Source organism: Rhinolophus sinicus, chromosome 7 (genome assembly GCF_057876585.1).
Source record: "Rhinolophus sinicus isolate RSI-liver-muscle chromosome 7, RSI-T2T, whole genome shotgun sequence".
NCBI classification, from domain to species: domain Eukaryota; kingdom Metazoa; phylum Chordata; class Mammalia; order Chiroptera; family Rhinolophidae; genus Rhinolophus; species Rhinolophus sinicus.
The window spans coordinates 54,595,001-54,614,249 of record NC_142507.1 but is presented as its reverse complement, the minus strand read 5'-3'; positions in this window follow the sequence as shown (position 1 = coordinate 54,614,249).

Sequence of the window (19,249 nt, the reverse complement as noted above, 5' to 3'; positions counted from 1 at the left end):
TGGGGTCCCTAGGCTGCACCGCTCGGGCCTGGCAGGTTCAGGCACGTTTGGCCCAGTCTGGCGGAGCCACGTCCGTTCCCGCCCTGCCTGCGTCTAGGACTGGGGCCAGCCGGGTAGAGAAGAAGTGGGGGGAAATTTGGGCACGAATGGGACGCGGAGCCTTCCTTCCCTGGCTTGGCGCTGTCCCCAACATTCTCACGTAAGGCTTGGATCTCGTCACTCTTCTATGCATATATTTGAGCGTTTGGTGGTCATTCGTCAGACCTAATGGGGAACCCCTAGGCGCCGGGTGTTGTAATGGGCACCGAGGGTAAGGGAAGAGTGCGTTTAAGATAAAATTCCTGCCCTTGGGGAGCCCCCAGAACAGTAGAGGAAATAGACAAGCCAGCCTTGTTTTGCCCTGAAGTGCCGTAGCATTGGCTGCAGACCCACCACCTGCCTTCGCGCTGCCCTGACTCTCCGAGAGCCACTGCGACACCTGCTGGCCTGAGGGGACAGGTGCAAGCAGTGTGCGATCCAGACAGACAACCGAAGGGACGTGTGCCCGGTGACAACCTGATGACCAACTCAGCTCGCAGCCTGTCCCCTCCCCCACCCCAACCCTCAGCCTGCCCAGGCGGGCCTCGTCTGGGTTCTGGCACTGGGCTACCTCTCACCACAAAGCTATGCGCCTGCGTAGGCTCAGCACCGCCACCCCCCGGCAAACATCTGTGCGACTGGCGGGAGCTGTCAGGTGTCTGTCTGTCTGTCTGCCTACCTGTCTGGGAAATTCCCCTTGTGAGTCCTTTCTGGGAATTCCTAAGAGACAGGATTAGACCTCTGAGTGCCTAGGGGGAGACCCGGCCTTGGGAGGGAGGGACATGCCGTCCACGTTTGGGCGCCCCTCTCTCCTGGAGGCACCACTTCCAGGCCCAGCTGCTTGATTGCTACTCCTTTACTGAGCTCCCTGTGGTTTGGGGAGCCGAAGGCCCGAGCTACAGCGCCCTGGGGGGCATCTCTAGACAGTGGGGTGGGGGTGGGGACCCTGAGCCCCGAGCAGCCTCTGCTCCACTTCCTGGATGTCATTTTGAAAAAGAAAGTGTATGTTTCCCACTTCATTCATGTGTGAAGTTGAAAAACAGAGAACAAAGGGGGGGGAGCCACCCACCACTATTAATTAACATCCTCCCCGCTCCCTGCCAGGCTTTTGCTTGTGAGATTTTGTTTATTTGCTTTCACACAGGGTGACAAGCACCACTCATTTCTAGTTACCCTTTAACTTGATGACAGAGGACATTTTCCATGTTGTAAACTCTGTGGACAATATTTTTAACGGCAGCATAACCCTCCATGGAGTGTTTCAGAGTTTACCGATGTAATGAGGCAGCATAGAGATAAACAAACACATTCACACACATACGCAAGCTCTCCTCGGTTGCTGAGCACTTGCGTTGACTGGTCTTAGAACTTAGGAACAAGCCTGAGGTCGACTTTCATTCAACAAGTATTTATGGAGCATAAATACTGGGCTCTGGATTGGGGCTGGGGCCTTAGTGGAGGACAGTCAGTGAGTTTATGTTTTAAATGAAGTCTGGGCACCTGCTTTCCTAGATTTTGGAGACTTTCCCAGATGTGGGGAAATGATGTTGCCACACTAAAGCCAGATTCTTTTGACCACTAGTCCAGTTCTCTTCCTGGGGGCCAAGGTCACCAGAACCTAATGGATTTGCCCCCCTCATCCAACTTTGGGGAGGGGAGACAGACTCCAGGGGACAAAGTGGAATTCTCTCCCCGGGGCCCACTGCAGGGGAGAGGAGGGTGGGCAGGATGGGGCCAGGCAGGAGGTGGGAGGAGCCTGCGCAGGAGGGTAAGACTGTGGTTTGTGCACAGGAGACCCCAGCAGCTGCCTCTTCCACCAACAACTGACGAATCGCTCATGTCATACACTGTACGGGGAGGTGCGGGGGACTCTGAAATCCATCCTTGCCCTAGAGGAATCTAGTCTACGGGCAATTATATCATTAGAACAGAAGATAAGAATTACGATAGAGGGATAAGTGGAACAGGCTATGAGCTCACAGAGGAAGAAATGTTTACCTGCGGTGAGGAGGGCTTCACAGAGGAGGGGACATTTGAAATGGGTTTTGGAGCATAAGTAGGCATTCACTCCAGGATGAGGGAACGAAGAACAGAGGTTTGGGGTGAGAGTTTGTGCAGTGGATACTCTGGTTTAGCTGAAATTACAGAATGGGCCTGGGGAGTGGCAGGAGATAAGAGCAGAAGGTGCTTTGGGGGCCATGTTGCCAAGGATTTGGAACATTATTCTGTAGCCCGTAGAGACTTACATCAGAAACATGATCAGATTTGTATTCTAGAAAAATCCCTGTGGGTAATGGGCTGTGGGTAGCTCAGAGGCAGGGGGCTGGTTAAGACCTGAGTTGCAGGGGTCCCAGTGTGAGTGAGAAGGCTCAGGAGTGGCAGAGGCGGGGCAGCAGAGGACACATTAAACAGTTGGACGAGACCTGAGCCGTGGGCATGAGGCAGGGAGGAGGGGAGAGGTCTTGGTGGGCAGAAGTGCCACTTACAGATGGGAAGTGGAGGGAGGGGAACAACAGACCTGGGAAGGAGAAACGAAGAGCGCAGTTTTGTTTCTTGTATCAAATTGGAATGATTTTGGCTGCAAAGAACAGAATACCTGGCGACTACCGCGTTTCCCCGAAAATAAGACCCAGCCGGACCATCAGCTCTAATGCGTCTTTTGGAGCAAAAATTCATATAAGACCCGTTCTTATTTTCTTATAAGACCGGGTATAAATATATAATATAATAATAATATAATATAATATACTACAATATAATACCGGTCCTATATGAATTTTTGCTCCAGAAGACGCATTAGAGCTGATGGTCCGGCTGGGTCTCTATTTTGGGGGAAGCACGGTAGCAGTTCACACAAGTTCTCTTTTTCCCCATGAGAAAGCACTCTGCAAGTGGGACAGCCACAGTTCAGCAGTGCTGACGAAGCCCCAGTGCCTGTCTGTCTCTGCTCTGCTGTCCCCATGACCCTGGTGACAGCGGCCACAGGAAGAAGGGGTGGGAGCTCTAGGTCCTCTCACAAGGCTCTTTTTATCTGGTAAGAAAATCTTTTCCAGCAGCTTCCCAGCCAACTTGCCCTCAGGGGACAGAACTGGCTCAGTGTCCATGGCTATACCGACTTCTGTGAAGGAGGAGGGACTGGTCCTGCCAGGGCTGGGGCTCACCTCCCCAGTGGGGTCTGATCTGCTTTGCCCCCCCCCCGCCCCCTCCAAAGAGCTGGAGGCTGTGAGCCTGGGAGCAGGGCTGAGCAGCGGACAGTACCTGCCATACATGGTGCATTTGAGGGGCCTGGGAGCAGTTGGGAGATGGGGGTCTGGAGCTCAGCAGTGTGGGAGGTCAGAGCTCTTGTCCCTTTGGGATGCCATGGTGAGCCTCGGGGCTCACAGGGGGCTTCCTCCAGACTGCGTGCCCTAGGCTGGGAAGAGGAATGGTGGGTGTGGGACGTGGAATCCTTTCCCTGTGATTGTGACTGGGGAGGAATCCCTCCTTCCCAGGTCCTAGCTTCCAGGGTGGAAGACCCTGGTGAGGGTTAGGGTGAGCGGGGTGGGGGGGCATTCCTCTCAGGGCAGCCGATTCGCCTCCTCTGCCGCTGGCCAGACGCTGTCACCATAAGGGACTCTAAGAGCAGGAGTTCAGGTGGTGTTATTTCCAAAGCATCACTTTTCTACACCTTGTTTTCTTCCGATTACAGAAGAAATACATGACCGGTGCAGAAAACTTGGAGAAGCACACACGAAGAGAAAAAAGTTACCCCCAGAAGTGAGATCTCAGGAGCAGGCCACCTTTCCCAGGGCTCTGTAATTTTTTCTGGCAAATATGTTGGAGAGGTTACAGTTTAATGGTCGTGTTATGGCCGGCTCGGAACCCTGTACAGTTGTGTAACATTTTACGATCTCCCAGGGTTTTCAGCTGTGTATTTTATCACGTACTATTTCATCTTTATAGACTCTGACACATTATGCCCTGCCTAACTCGGTGAGGAAACTGAGCTCAGAAAGCTGATGGTGTTCAGAACTCAGACACTATCCTCTATCCTCGGTGGGGCTGGGGACCACACGGGGTCCTTCCTCCCACACCTTGCCGCCCAGCTGGCCTGGGTACAGAGGAAAGGCTTGGCACAAGGTGCTGAATTTGCTGTGGGTAAATGGAGGGGGTGTGTCTAGAGAAGGAACTGGAAGGGGCAGGAAGGGGGAGCTCCGTCTGGCACTGGAACCCATGGGTAGGGGAAGGAGTAGAGGGCACAGGGAGGTGGGCGAGTCCCGGAAGGGACCTGAGGGACTCATGGGCCAGGCTCCTGAGATTCAGTCCCCCAGGGCCTGGCCCCGCCCTGGCTGGTTGGGCAGGCAGGAGGCATCAGATAATGGGGCACTTTCCACTTCACCAAACATTCACTGAGGTCAGTTGTTTGTGTATTAGGCACCCCAGGGGGTGAGTGACAACAGGGAGAGTGAAAAGAGGTCTGGGTTTGAGCCCAGCTGCGGAGACTTGAGAAAATCATGTAACCTTTCTGAGCCTCCCCCCACCACCCCCTTTTTTTCATCTGTAAGACAATGACTTTCTTCCTGGAATTGTAGGGACCCAGTGAAATGACAGCTGTGAGGACCTGGGGCGCAAGCTCTCAGTGAGCAAGTCCGGCCCTCCTGGGCTGACTGGGGGTAACTACTGGGGGTAAGCAGGGGGAGCCTCCAGGGTACAGGGAAGGCAGGGGCACAGATACTATCCTACCAGGTCGGACTTGACAGATGCCCCAGGGACACGACAGCCAAGAGCTCGGAGGTCCTGTGGGGCAGGAGACGAGTGGGAGAGACACGTCTGAGGGTTCCCCAGGTAGGGATGGCATTCCAGCGAGGGCATTCCGTGCCCAGGGGGTGGTGTGGCCACGCTCCCCTACCTGCAGGGCTAAGGGAAGGTGATGGGGAGAAAGCCTGCCCCTCGGGTGTCCTCATTGCGCCCTGGTTCTGTACAGCTCCCTCCCTCCCCTCGCAGCTCCTGCTCTTTCTCTTCGCCTAGGCAGCATTGATGACCACCTACCACGGGCTAGGCACTGTTGGGTCCTGGGTTTCCCAAACTGCACCTTGGACAGGAGTAGGAATGTGGGGAGGCTGACACAGCCTGGGCTTAGGCCTGGGGAGGGGGCTGGGAGCGCCCAGGGAGCAGGGCGGGAGGGCAGAAGTGCACAGACGCAGTAGCTGGACCGCACAGCAGAATGTGGTGAGCACCTTAGTGGGGGCATGCTGTGCTGGGGGAGCAGGAAACCAAGCTCCTCTCGGGGCAGAGCCCCCATGTGGGGGAGGGCATCCTGGAGGAGGCTCACAGGGAGACTGCGGCCATCCCAGCTGCGCTGGAGAAGGGCTTGGGCCCACGCAGCCTGGCCTCGGACACCAGCCAAGGGGCTGTAGGTCATCAGGGAACAGGCTGAGGGCCAGCAGAGAGAGGGGGAAGGTCTGGAGACTCAGGAGTGGATGGTGGGTGCGGTGCACTCAGGATAATAGCACCAGCTCACCTGTACGGGACACAGTCTCCATTCCGGCTCATCTGAAGAACTGCATACGTTAACGCACTTTATCTTCACAGTCATGAGCGAGAGGTAGTATTATCCTCGTTTTACAGATGTGCAAGCTGAGAGCACAGAGAAGTCAATAACTTCCTGAGGTCACACAGCTCGTAAGTGGTCAAGCAGAGTCTGAAACCAGGCAGTCTGGGTTGAGAGTCCTGATTTAACCAGCACCAGACAATCCAGCTGTTCTGGCAGCTGTTCCTAGGGAGGAGTGAGTGCTAGTCTGGGCTGCAGGTCACTGGGGACACAGAGATGCAAGTTATGGAAACAGTCTTTACAGGATGTAGCAGCTGTTTGGATGGGGGGGTGAGATGGGGTCATCCGCCTAGCATCAGTAGCCCAGGTGGGAGGCCAGGCTGTGAAAACCTACAGATAAACTACTGGCTCTACAGGCCTTTTCGGCTGGAGCTCAGCCAATCAGATGCTTCCACCGGCCTAGGGGGTGGGGGGTGGGGGTGGCTCCAAATGCAAAGGAAGGGACTCAGAGTTGTGGGGACTTTAGAATTCATTTCCCAGTGGACTTCTGTGGTCCTGGCTGTGGTTCTGGCTGCTCCGTGGACCTTGCTCCCTGCCTGCCTTTCCATCCATTATGTGACTTACTGGACTTCCTCCCACTAAATCCTTTTTCTGCTTTAAGTGACCTTGAGTCCGTCTCTGTCATTGGCAAGACCGAACCTGGGCTGGTAAAGAAGGTGCCTAGATCTAAAGCCTAGGAGACTGGAAGGATCTAGAAATGAAAGCCAATGTGAGAGGCAATGAGCATTTATTTGAGAACCAAAAGAATTCGGGAAGCACTGATTCTGGCAGGAACCCGAATGGTGTTCCGATTAGGAGGTGATGGCAGGGGTGTTTATGAGAAAGGGAAGGAGAACAATTCCATCAATAGCAGTGTTGACGTAAGAAACGTCCAAACCTGTAGAGAATTTTTACAAGAGTTGTGGATGAAAAAAAAGGCCACATACTAAACCTGACAAGCTCAGGGGAGGTCTGCATGGCGGGCCTTAAAAACTCAGAGACCGAGAGTAACCATACAGGATGGTCTGAACATAAAAATTCCTAACTAAAAGCAGGTATTCCCGTCCTAGGCCTGTAGCTTTCCTGACAGAGGTCAATCTTTACTACGATAACATACCTTTGAAAGGACAGTAATCTCCTTTTCCAGACCCCTCAGGGCACAACCTCCCACCAGAGCACAGACCACAGAGCCCCTCGTTGTTATCTTGTCCCCCCCCATACCATCTCTACGTACTGTAAATACTAAACACTAACTATCCTGCACCCACAATGTGACAGAACTATGTGTCTCTCCCTTTTACTTTTTATCCAATCCCAGGGGTCCCCCCTTTGCTTTCTCCCGCCTCCCTAGTTACCACCCATGGATTTCATGTATCCCCCTTAGTCTCCTCCTTTGATTCTAATGTATGAAATAAGCTGCAAAACTGCCATTCTCAGGAGCGTTTTCTCAATCCGTTGAGATTTTGCTTCCAAGCGATTGTCACCAGTGGGGCTCAGATAAAGTCATAAAAATTTTCTATAGGTTTGGACGTTTCTTACGTCGACAGAATTTATTTGAGCCCAAACTGACAACATATACTGGGGAAGCAAGATCTGAAACGATCCATCATTTTGCAGTTTGTTTTATGCATTTGAGCTCAAGGAGAGAAAGTAAGGGAGATTCTGTGGGAGAAAGCAAGGCAGAGATTGGATTACGGGACAGTTAACAAGATTATGTGCTCTCTTGATGGTTATGGTTTATTTCAAAGGGATGTGAACCTAGATGCAGCAAAAACAATGGCTGCTTAAGGCAAAGATAAGCCTTTTACTAAAGAAGCTGTCGGCCTGGGGGCGAGGAGGACCCACCATGACCAGCCCAGTTAGGAATTTATATCAGATCACGCTGGGAGATTACTTTCTCTAGATAAGCTAACATGGCCATGCTAATTCTAAAGAACACTTTCAATCTTCAGTCCCGTAATCATAATATCTGCCTTCTTGTTATCTTTGCAAACAGTTGTTTGTGATACAATGCTTACTGCTTTAGGCGGAGTCCAAAGGTTATTTTGCCCAATTTTAACATTCCAAAGGGTTGAGGAGTGAGACGTACAAGGCAGTTCCTCTGGGATGGCAGCCCCAGGTCCTTTTTTAAAGTGGCTCCATTTCTATTATTTTTCACAATCAGTTGCATTGGTGTTTTGGGGGAGGATGGGGCCTCTATTTTAGCAGGTTAAGTTTAAAGTGCTTGGGAATGCCTGGAGAGCAGGGTTGAGAGGAAGTTGCATATCAGAGGCTGGGGTTGGGGACAGTGCTTTGAGTTAGAGGTGGGGAGACAGCAAAGAACTGGATCTGAGGCCCTGGAAGTGAGCTCCGAGAGTGGAGGGCTGGCTTGTAAACACAGCGCCTGCACGGAGCCAGGCAGGAATCCTTCACAAAAGAGAGGACCAGGTATATTTGTCAGAGAGGCAAACACTGGCTTCCGGCTGGCATCCCATCGCCTTTGCCATCCCAGAAGGAGAGCACCTCCTCGGCGGTAGCCAGGGTCTGAGGGCCGCGTCCACACGCCATTCCCCATGGCCTGGGGCTGCTGTGCTGGGAATGGAATGGCCGGGCTCAGGACCTGGAAGTGCTTGAGGATGAGGGGTCCCTGAACAAAAGCGGGCTCCTGTCCCCACACGGAGGACAGGGTGCTGGGCAAGCAAACAAGCAGAGGTCAACTGGGAGAGGCACCTGGTAGCTTGGGAAGGTTTCAGAATGGAGGGAAGGACTCTTTTTGATTGGTGAAATCTGGGCCCAGTTATAGGTAAAGAGAGACCCATTGGAGAGAGGCTGGAGCTGCCTGGGGACACTGAGAATAGGTCCCAGAACAAACATGTGGGCAGAGGGTAGGGGTCCATCTTGGCAAAGGGAAGCGACTTCTCAGTGGGGCAGGTAGGGAGGTGGCGGGAGGGCGGCGGGGTGTTGGAAGGATGTCAGGACAGCCTTCTCCCTGTCACCTGCTTCTCAGGCCCCGGCTGAGAGCCTGGGAGGATTCAAGTTCCAACTCTGTCACTTCCTAGGTTGTGAGCTGGGCCTGTGTCCGCGGTGCTGAACCAAGGTTGGTGATAATAGCGCCCGCCCAAAGGACGGTGGTGAGGATGAAATAAGGCACTGTATGCAAAGTTCTTAGAAAGCCGGTGTAGGAGAAGACCTTGGGACTGGCTGTTATGATGGTAATTACGATTTTTAGTGCAGAGGGCTCCCAGTGTCAGCAATGAATTCCAATACGAAGGGCTCCTGCGCCTACCTGCTGACACAGCACCTCCAGCCCTCCATCAAGGACCCCCTCAAATATTGCTGATGGTCCCCGTAGGGCATTTCCGTGGGCCCACAGGGCATGTCCTTGCTGAGTGCCATTTTTCTGCAGGTGGGGGTGTGGCGGCAGGAACCGCCCTCCCCAGCCCTGTCACCTCTGCACGGGTTCCTAGGAAGGGCAGCGAGCGGTCCACACATACGGTTTGGTTGTGTCAGCTCTTCAGCTTTCACGGGCAGCTGCTTCTGTCTGCAAGGCCCGACCGGCCGTTGGGGCTGGACTGAGTGTGGGTTTGCGCGGCTCCCACTTGTCCTGTGCTGCAGTGGGATTTCTAGGCCTCTGAGGATGAGGACTTTGCCACAAGCCCCTGGGAGCTTCCTCAGGTCCCTGCAGCAAGGACAGTCCTGGGAGTGACCCTTCCTGGCTGCTCGGTGATTTCAGCCCCAGTACAACTAAGCCGTCAGGCCCTTGGTGAATGTCCTGCCACAACCTCCCCCGCCCCCAGCAGCCCAGCCAAGTCCCCTGAGGGAAGCCTGGGCAGAGCAAGTGACCAGCCCTGCCCCAGTGAGGGCAGCCAAGGGTGCCGGTGGTGTGGTGTGGTGTGGGGGCTGGGGGCACAGCCGCCACATCCCCAGCACCTGCCGAGCTGCGCTCCTGGGAAGGCAGGGTGGAGGCGGGTCCTCTCTCTACCTCTGGGCCACACTGTCACCAAAGGGCTAGAGTCAGGCCCTGAGGCCCCTTATTAAGGCCGGTTATCTAGCTTCCGCCTTTCTACCAGGCCCAGGACACACCCAAGATCTCTCGGCCTCATCCCCATCTGCCCCGGGCTCCTGTTAGTACAACTCTCTCCTCTTCCTCCTTGTAAACATCCGAGGGTCTCCTGCAGATAAAGACCCTGCACCGGGCACCCTATCCCCGCCACGGAGAGAGGGCCTTTCCTTGGCGCACAGCCGCTCTGGTTCTGGGAACTGTCGGATTCGTGGCCAGGACACTTTTCCTTGAGCTGTTTCCTCCTGGGCCCACCTGGAACCTGAGAAATGGTCTTGTCCTGGGCTGCTTGTGAGGCTGGTGCTCTGGGGAGAACCGAACAGCCCCCCACTGGCTACTGGGAGAGTGCCTATGAAATAAACATGACCGAAACAGCCAGTGACCACGGAAGACACAGATGAAATGAAAAAAAAAATAAAATAAAAATAAACAAAAGCCCCCAAACCCACCCTGGGCCTCCCCTAGAAAAGCCAAGAGTCCCGAGCCGGGTGGGGTGTGGAGCAGGCCTGTTTGGGGCGATATTTATACAAGGGGCTTGGTTCCTCCCCCGGGCAAGTAAAGCAAGTTGTAAAATTTGAAGGCGCATTTTAAAATTGTTTAAAATCCTGCAAATGTGTTTCCTGTCTGGCGCTGTGGATGGGGAGCTGGTGATATGTGTGCCTGTGTGGCCTGGAGCGTGGTTAACGAGGGAGTTAGAGGTGGTGATGCCAGAAGCCGGCAAGATTCAGGGGCAAGAGAAGGGAGGCTGTTGTTAGGCAGGCTGTGTGTTCCAGGCTTGGAATGTGCGTAAAAGGCTGCGGGACCTGGGAGGGGCTTTCGTCTGGGATATTAGCATCTTTTAAAAAAAACCACTACACTTATAAATCATTGGTTACAGGCCTGTAGGGGCAATAAGGCAGGTATGGGATTTTTCCTTCTGAAGGAAGGAGGTGCGATCATATTTGAGGACGTTGAATCATTAGAATATCGCAGTGTACATTTTGATAAATGAGATGGCCTTGAGGCGTCCTCCCACACATCTTGGCCTCCTGCCTTTGCTTAAGCTGTTCCCTCTGCCCGGGGGGCCTTCAGCAGCTGTCACAATGCTAGTCAGCCATCCTGGCGGGCTCAGTACCACCTCCCCACAGGGCGAATGAATCACTCCCTCTTCTGGGCCCCCATGACATTTTCTCTCGTTCAGTGTTTACTCTGTTCCTTCCCTTCCTTTGCTGAGTATGTGTCCGCTCCCCGTCACGCGTCCGGCGAGGACCAGTACTGACTCTTGGCTGTCATGTGTTGTTCCCTGCAGCTCTTGCCCAGGCTGGGCTCTCGGTCAGTATTTGTTGAATTAAACTGTTTTTATTTTTATTTTTATTTTTTTTAAGAGGATTACTTTGCAGACAATAAAGACGCTGCATTGGCACAGACCTAATTTGGTAAAAGCCATCACACACTCGGATATTTTTTGATTTCATAGTTTTTGAACTTTGCCTCAGAGGGTAGATATCATTGCACTGAATTTAGAATTGATGAAATTCAAAATGTAATGTGAAGAGAACGTGGTTTTATTTGCTTGTAGTTCCAATATACACATGATAAACATAATGTCTGTCTTGTTAGGAAATCCTTTGTTTGGGGATAGCATTTGTGGGGGACAAGATGACCTGGGGTCGGTTTGTCTTTATTACGAAATTGCCTGGCACTTGATTGATGGAGGATGGTGACACCCTGGTCACTGGTGGTTTCCGGGATGGATATCGTGGAACTCAAAACAGCGTGGAAGGAAAACTTGATTCGTATGAATAATTCAAAGACGTCCAAAATGCAGCCTGTAGAATGGAAATGGGAAAGGGGGTGGCAATCTGTGAGTCTAGCTATGTGTTCAGCTCTCAGAGAGAAATCACACACACACACACACACACACACACACACACACACATACAATCACGGGTCCTTGGGAGGAAATAGTGAGGCTGTGTTGGCACGGAGCCTGCGTTTGGCTCTCACATGAAGGGGGGTTCTCACGCTGCCCCAGACAGGACGGGGTGCTGGGAACAAGCAGCAGGTGCTTAGAAGCGAGGCAGACCAGCCTGCGCTTAGACCAAGGCGTAGTGCTCTTGAGTCTGAGGCCCTCATCTGGGAGGTGTACAGAGTAACAGACATCACACAGGGTGTGGCTCTCTTGTAAATCGCCCAGCACAGCACCTGGCAGAGGGAGACACACAAGCACGTCAGTTCTCCCACTTGCCTGGGAGGTTCCCCATCTTCTGCTCCCAGATTGGGTGTTTGTGTTTTTTCTTTTATGCTTGAAGTTCAATTTTTCTTTTTTTAAAATTTTATTGGGTAACAGTATGTTTTTTCCAGGGTCCATTAGCTCCAAGTCAAGTCGTTGTCCTTAAATCTAGTCGTGGAGGGCGCAGCTCACTGGCCCATATGGGAATCGAACCGGCAACCGTGTTGTTAAGAGCTGGCGCTCTAACCAGCAGAGCTAACCTGCCGCCCCCAGCTTACCTGATTTCACAAATAAAAATAGGGCATGCCCAGTTGAATTGAATTTCACATAAGCAATGAAGGCTTTCTTAGCATGAGTACGTCCTGTGCAATATTTGGGACATACACAGGAAAAGTCTTTATTGTTTATCTGAAAGTCAAATTCAACTGGGAGTTCTGACCACTCTATGTCAAGTTCTACTTCCTTCACGAAGCCTCCCTGTCAGCTTAGGGACAGCTCCACCCTCTGCACTCCGATAGCCCCCCGTGACTTGGACACTTTGCAGACATCTAGGAAATCTAGGAAACAGCACCACTGTTACTGGTCATTGATAATACGGATGACCATTGTATGAGTGTCGGGCACGCAGGAGCTGCACGCAACCTGCCACGTTAACCCTCACCCTCACCTGCAAGCCCCTCATAGAAGCCCAAGGAGAGTCAGTGCCACCCTGTTGGCCCACGGTGGCATCATGCTTCAGGCTACTGTTTCTGACAGGCAGGGACAGGGGCTGACACCTTAGGCCTCTGCCAGCCACCGGCCCATAGCGGCATCAGCCCGTGTTTCCTGTTATGGAGAGTGGGGTCCCGAAGTTGCAGCACCACTATGGAAATGGACTGGGGGACCGTGGGGTTGTGATCTGTTTCCTGAGCCCTAAACAACATTATGATGAAGACATGGATTTTAGACAAGAACAAGAATGTTCCTAAACTTCTAGAAATTTCTAAAGTGCTGTTTGCTTTCATGTGTGGATAACTGGAGCATTGCTGCGTGAAGAACTGGGACGCTCATCCCCAAGCAAAGTCCTCTCTGACATGGCCCGTGATATGGTGTGTGTGGGACACACAGTGGGTTTACATGGTGTGTGGCAGGCCGGGACCAAGGACATCCAGACCCCTGGGCTTTTTCAGCTTGAAGGACGCTGTGGTCGGTCTTGGAGGGCATGTGAGGCACAAGTGAGCGGTCACGTTCAATATCTACCTTCCTGGACGCTCTTCCCTCAGATGCAGAGAACCTGGGCGTGGGGTCGGGTGCCATATAGGTTTCTGATCGCCACCTGGAAGCAGCTCCTTCTGTTATCTGGCCCCAATGATCATATTAATATGACTTCCTTGCTTGTGCTTCGAAGTTACACAAATGCATCGTGGTGAGGTACATTTAGTTCCCACGATAGGAAGAAGCGACCGTGAATATTGCTGTGAATTTCCCGGACCTAGAGGGTGGGGCTTTGTCCCCGACCAGCTGGCTGCCTCCTTTCTCTCATCCCCCTTTGTCTGTTTTTATTCCCATTCTAGTTGACATGTATTCTAGGGCGTCGGCTTTATAAGAGGGTGAAGCGTGCAGGCAGCAGACTGTCCTGATAGCCGAGGCGTGGGTATCTTCTCCATCCCAGAGTGGACACGGCATGGGGCGGGAAGCCTGTCCAGGCTCACAGGTCTGTGAATGGTGGAGCTGGACTTGAACTCAGGTCCGTCTGACTTTGAATCCTCAGGTCTTTCCATAGTGACCCTCAAATCCTGCACTTCAAAAGACTTGGGGAAGCGTGCGGGGTTAATTACACGAGTCTGTCTCTCAAAACCGCAGTGAGATGACTGAGGCTCATTATGTAATGACAGTCTGGCTCCCCCACGGATGGGAGAAGAGCCCACATTCCATGAGGTTTCACGCATTTCGGACTGGACAGCGGGTAGAGGAGTGGGAACTGGTGTGCTGAGAGAGGACGAAGCGCTAAGGTGGGTGCCCACAGACGGAAGTCTTGCCAGAAGGGAGTCTGTTGGCTCCACAGATCCCAGGGAGGGCTCAGGACTGTGGAAGAACAAGGCACCTCTCAAGGCAGGATGTGTCTGGGGCTAGAAATGAGGAAGGGCCCAGGGCAGTTAGGCCCCCAGGCCTTTCCCGCACCCCCAGGAGCTAAGCAACTACAGCCCTGCCCACTGCCTCCTCGGGGGGAGCTCCCCTTCAGCACCCCTGCCCCTTCTCAGGTGCCGTCTGCTCCCAGCTCCCTGTGCCTTTGGTTTGAGCCCTGCCAGGTTACGCCCAGGAACGGGACGTCCCCACTGCCCTGAGTGCACTGACTCCCGACGCGTCTCAGCAGTCTCCCTGCCGTGACAGCACCCACAGGACCAGGACTCACAAGCTAACACCTCACGGCACATGTTGCAGACCCGCTGCACCCTGGACGCCTCCTCCGGGCTGTCTGCTCGCGTCCCGCACTCGACCCGGCCGAAATGCTGCGGGCCGCCACTCAGTCCCTTCCTCCCAGGGTCTCCCACCTCAGAAGAGGTACCACCACCACCAAATTGCCACCATGAAGACAAAACAGGAGTCATCCTGGACTGTCCTTTCTCTCACTCAGATTCCCGTCCTTGTCCTGAATCCTGCTGTAGCTCACCACCGTCCCCTCCCACCTGGGCTGGGCCCCCTGCCTCCCACCTGGGCAGGGGCCTCCCGTCTTCCAGCTTCCACTCTCACCCCTACCATCCTATTGTTTACACAACAGCCCAGAGGTCCTTTTAAGTGTACATTTTATTGGGGCTCCCCTGGCCAAAGCCTGCAGTGGCTCCCAGCCACACTTAGGATGAAATCCAGGCACTGACTGGTCTTCCAGGCCCTCTGTGACCTGGCTCTGGCTCCCTCCCCACCTGACTCACCATTCTCCAGACACATGACCTTCTTCATGTCCCTTGACCTCCTCCCAGCCAGGCCCCAGCCTCAGGGAATTTGCACTTTGTACCTCAGACTGAGAAACTCTTCCCCAAGATATACAGTTGACTCATTCAAATGTGACCTCCATCGAGAGGTCCTTTCTGATGACTCTCGCATACACGAGCTTTCATGAGCAAACTCTTCTTCTGCTTATTTGTTTTCTTTCCTCCTGGCACTTGTCGCTACCTGACATATAGATGTATAAACACACACACACACACACACACACACACACACACACACACACACACATACATGGGGTGCCCAAAAAATGTATACAAGTGGACACTTTGGTCAATGTTGCTCAAGCAGTAGTTTGCCATAATCAGAAGTGTCTGGACGCTGATGGTAGCCACTTTGAGCACCTCTTGTCATTGCAGAAGTCAAAAGTGACTTGTATTCATCTTCTGTTATCGGTATATATTGAGGATTACAATTTTAATACAGTTTTCCTTTCTTAAAATGTGTATACATTTTTTGGCACCCTCTGTGTGTGTGTGTGTATGTGGATATATATATATATATATGTATATATACACATATATGCATGTACACACATATATACATATACACACACATATACATACAGATATATTCTGTCTATGTTATGTTTCTCCCCAGTAGATTGTAAGCTTCATGGGGCAGGGACTTTGCTCCCTCCTGTAGAGATTGGTGCCGAGCATATGAGTAGCATTTGAAAAGAGTAGGAAGGGCATGACTCCAGCCTCAGGAACACCAAGCAAAATAGTAAAAGGAGCATATGGATAAAAATAATCTGCAAGCTGAATGGTGAGACCCCTGCCCCTGTCCCTGCCTGCTTCCTGAAAGCCAAGGTTGCACTCCTAGGAACGAGATTAGAGGACTTTTCTGGAAAAAGTCCCAGGGCACAGGCCAACTTTTAGAAAAGATGAGAAAGCCACTAGATATCCTTTTATTTCTCCCTTGTGTCCTTCACTCCTTCCATCTTTGCCTCCCTTCCTCCTTCCCTCCCTTCCTTTCACAAATATTTATTAAGCACCTACTATGTGCCAGACAATGTTCGCGATGCTTGGACTCAATCTGTAAACAAAACTGACGTAGATCTTTGCCTTGAAGAGCTAATATTCCAGCGGATACAATCCCAAACCCGAGTCGTACATGCAGTTACCCCACAGCTTTTTTGTGCCTTGTGTTAAAATAAGAATGGGTGACCCAGGATGGCTAGGACGCTGGTGTTTGAGGAAGTGTCCAGTAGGAAAAGACAAGAGACAAAGCACACAGGGAAAAAGAAATCACAAGAAAATAGGAATAATCATTTTTTAAAAAAGAAATAATGCAGAGAGTAGAAGAAATTGTAAAAGAAAAAAAAAAAAAACGGTAACAGATACAAGAAACTTTCTAAGAACTGAAATTGCAGCACCAGAGTGATGATGCATCCACAGCAAGAATCAGGCATCTGTTGAGTCTTAGATTTCTCCATAGCAACGCTAGAAGCGAGGGGACCGGAAGAAAGGAGGGGGCCTTGAAATCCTGAGGGGAAATGTTTCCAACCTAAAATTGTGCTCCCAGCCAAACTAGCGAAGAAGAACGGGGCTAAGATAGAGTACTTTCACTCACTCAGTGACACACAGCATTTCCCTCCCACACAGTGTTTCAGGAAGCTCTTGGAGGTCTGTCCACAAAATGAGAAGTAAACACAGAGAAAAATGACACATGGGATCCAGGACACAGGGTCTAACACAGGAAAGAGGGGAAGGGAATTCCCAGATTGTTTATGAAAGGAAGCTCCAAGGTGGCAGCTGTGCCCTTGAACTAAAGACGTACCAACCTGGATTAGAGCAGAGGGGCGAAGGCCTCTGGGAAGAGCGTCTCCGAGAAGAAGGGCACTGCCCAGTTACCCAATGCGTCTGCCCATGGGGAGAGGAAGGATCGGTCGATAGGAGAGTTTAGGGATACATGAGTAACAAGGAAAAGAAAACTAAAAAATAAATAAATGGAAGAATCCAGGCAACATTTTACATTGAAATTCATTTTTGAATAGGTAATACATTCACGTTGTTGAAAAATCAAAATGATATAAAAAGCAAAATAACTGACTCCATGCACCCAGTCTCCTCCCAGACAGGCCACCATTTTTTTTTTTTAATTGTGGTGGAAAAGCACATAACATAAAACTTACCATTTTGTAACCATTTTTAAGTGGGCAGTTCAGCAGTGTTGACTACATTCCAACTGTTGTTTTCCAGTGTTGTTTAATGAGGTATTAGGTGGGTGCAAAAGTAACTGCAGTTTAAAAGGTTAAAAATAATTGCAAAAACCGCAATTACTTTTGCACCCACCTAATACAAGTAAATATGAATATGCCGTATTTTTCTTGCGTTCTATACACATTGTTCTACACTCTCCTGTTTCCGCTTTACATTGTATCCTGGAGCTCTTGCCACGGACAACTTCCTCGTTCTTTTGTCCAGTGGCCTAGTGGTCCATTGTGTGCATGTGCAGTAGTTTATTTGACCAGTTCTCTATAGAAAGACACTTGTTTTTTCCCAGTATTTTACTACTAGAAATGAATGCCACAGGGCATGACTATATAGACATACATTGTTTACAATGTGTGTAGACAGAGCTGCAGGACTAGTTCCCAGTAGTGGGATTGCTGGGTTAAAGGGTAAATGCATTGGTAATTTTGCTTGATATATCCAAAATCCCCTCCCTGTGAGCTGTCCTGTTTTCCTTCCCCCTGGCAATATGTGAAAACGCCTGTTCCCTGAAGTTTCATCGACAGACTGGGTTGTAAACTTTTGGATTTTTGCCAAGCTGATACATGCGAAATGTTATCTTAATGTAGTTTTAATTTTCATTTATCTTATGTGTGAGGTTGAGCCTATTTTTTTAAATTTTAAAGCCATTTGCATTTCTTTTCTGTGAAATGTTCGTGTTCTTTGGCCATTTCTCTGTTGGCTAGTTGGTCTTTCCAGGTAGTTTTTAATGACAAGGAAAATAAAAAAGCTTTTGAAGAAATAGAATGGATCATAGTATATTATGTGGCTCAATTGTGAATAATTGTTACAGTTGCATAACAATCTAAGTGTGCTAAATACCGATTTAGACAAAATTTTGGCTTGAATTATTTTGGGAATGTTGATGCAAAGTGTGTGTGTTCTTACATCGAGGGGTAGGACACAGAGAACAAAATCCGCACCTTCCATGAGAAGACAACATTAGATAAAGTCTAACATTGGGAAAAAAGGTGGGGGGACAGCAAAACCAGCTAAACAAGATTATTTAGAAATATGAAGGTAAACATCAGAAGAAGCAACTAGAAGGTTTGAGGCTGGTTGCCTCTGGGAACAGGGCTGGGGAGTGGTAGAGGGGTGTAGCAGGGGTTACCATTTTTCATGAAAGCTATTTAGTCCTATTTGGCTTTTAAAACTATGTAATGCGTTGCTGTGATAAAACAAAATTAGTTATGTACACTTCAAAGGGATGGTGTATACATTACAGTATAAAGCCTCCCCTTTTTCAGTAGAGGGGTGGTACAGAATGTGACATACGGGAGTGTTTGTGCTAGTTACTGCAGCCAGAAAGGGTTCAAAGACTGAAGAAGACCCAACAAGAGTTTTTTGAAAAGCAAAGTCATGTCTGCAGGAAAAGTCTCTTCCAAAATCACAGCCAACTTCTGATTCTGGCCATGATGGAGTAACAGGGACCGTCCTGCGCCCTCAGCATTAAACAACTAAAAAGAAAGGACAGATGATACGAAACAACGATAATCAGACATTGGACAACAGGCAGAACAGAACAGTGACCGCTGAGGGAAAGGAAACAAAGTGAGTGCTACGATTGCCTGAGACTGTTGTCTGAAGAGAATTTCCAGGCTGAGCCCGGTGACCTCCTGAGTTGGGGAGAGGAAGTGGGAAGTCTGCGGAGGCCTGGTGGGCAGTTCGCGGGGCAGGATGCTGGAGAGTCGGGAGCTGCACAGAGAGAATCTTGGAGATCTGCAGAGTGTTCCCCTCAAGTCGTCAGCTGTGTGCATGTAGGGAAAAAGCCGTGGAAAAGGAGGAAGCAATCCTCAGGGCTCAGTCAGGGACAGGAATGCTTTGTGTTCTCACAGCCAGAGTGGAAAGACCTCCCAATAGGTACCATTTGGTGCCAGTTATTAATTGATTGCTTCTCAGCTCTAAATTGATCCTTCATCGCCTGCTCTGTGAAAATGGAGATGAGCCCTTCAAACGCTTTTCCTTTGCCAGTGGGCAGGGTGTTAAGCTTTGTCGGTGGATGGTGCTGGAGAGATGTTGCAGGAGGAAGGGGTTTTCCTTCTAGATTCTGGTTCTCCCCAAGGGTTCTAGGGCACAGGCAGCTTCTCAGATGCAACTGGGGGAGAGCTCTTTCTTGGGAGCTCTATCTC